At 44.6% G+C, this 1,409-nt stretch overlaps 1 protein-coding gene across 1 annotated transcript in view; it reads left to right on the top strand.

Annotated features, from left to right (window-relative positions):
- Dnah8 (dynein axonemal heavy chain 8) overlaps positions 1-1,409 on the top strand; it is a 228,267-nt gene that overhangs the window by 160,311 nt on the left and 66,547 nt on the right. The window lies entirely within an intron of this gene.

The raw sequence follows: 1,409 nt of genomic DNA, 5'->3' as shown, positions 1-1,409 counted from the left end.
GAGAGCAAAGCTTCTGCTTACACTCAGTTTTAGGGGGCAAGAAATGAGGAAGCTTGCGTGATATTTGAGGGTGTCACAGCTCTCAGAGCCACCGATCCCTCAAGTCCTTTGTAGTAGAGAAAGGGAGTCTATGTAAGTCCTTCCTTCCTTCCTTCCTTCCTTCCTTCCTTCCTTCCTTCCTTCCTTCCTTCCTTCCTCTCTTCCTCTTTCTTTTTCTTTTTCCTTCCTTCTTTTTTCTTCCTTTCCTTCCTTCTTTCCTTTCTTCTTTCCTTCTTTTCTTTCTTAAAATGCAACACTTCAATGTATACAGCTTCTCAGGAAGATACTAAATGGGGGAGCAAAGATCTGAACCCCTCGTATATTTTTATTGCCCTGTATGTTTTTGTGAAAGGGAAGCATTTGGTCAGAGTTGTGAGGTTAGAGATGGCTCAGCGGTTAAAAGCACTTTCTGCTCTTTTTTTAAAAAAAAATAATTTATTTTAAAAAACTATCTTTTCTCATTTTGCATCCCAGTTCCCACTCCCTCCCCTCTTCCCATTCTCTCTACCTTCCTCCCACCCCCATCCATTTCTCAGAGAGGGGAAGGCTTCCAATGGGGATTCAACAAAGTCTAGCATATTGCTTTGGGGCAAGACCAAGGCCCTCCCCACTCTATCTGGGCTGAGCAAGGTATCCTCCCCCCAAAGAGAATGGGTTCCAAAAAGCCAGTACAAGCTGTAGTTCCACTGCCCCAGCCATACAACTGTCACCCACATTCAGAGGGTCTAGTTTGGTCCTTTGCTGGTTTCTTCCCTGTAAGGGTAGAGTTGGTAGGATCCCATTAGCTCAGGTGAGCTGTTTCAGTGGGTGTCTCCATCATGGTCTTGACCTCTTTGCTCATATTCTCCTCCCACTCTTCGCTGAACTCTGGGAGCTCAGTCCAGTGCTCTCCTGTGGATCTCTGCATCAGCTTTCATCAGTTGCTGGATGTGGGTCCTAGGGTGACATTTAAGACAGTCATCAATCTGACTACAGGGCAAGGCCAGTTCAGGCAGCCTCTCCATAATTGCTTAGGGTCTTAGCTGGGTCATCCTGGTGGATTCCTGGGAATTTCTCTAGTGCCAGGTTTCTTACTATCCCCATAATGGCTTCCTCTCCCTTTTGTTTCCTCCCTCTGACTGTTTATCTAACCATCTAGTTAACATGGTGGGAAATATTACAGAGTATAGAAATTGTGGAGGAGCGGTGGTGGCTGACATACAGCTATAAAAGTCACACAAAGACAGATCATTCTATCCATTGATAAAAATTTTACAAATCCCAGATTGGTAAGGAAAAATAAAAGCCACCACAACAATTCAAGAGTCCATTGGTGTCTTGTTATTGGGAAAATATATTCCTAAGAATGAATAGCAGCCGGGCGATGGTGG

The sequence above is a fragment of the Microtus ochrogaster genome, linkage group LG2, assembly GCF_000317375.1.
Source record: "Microtus ochrogaster isolate Prairie Vole_2 linkage group LG2, MicOch1.0, whole genome shotgun sequence".
NCBI classification, from domain to species: domain Eukaryota; kingdom Metazoa; phylum Chordata; class Mammalia; order Rodentia; family Cricetidae; genus Microtus; species Microtus ochrogaster.
This window is presented reverse-complemented; position numbering and strand designations above follow the sequence as displayed.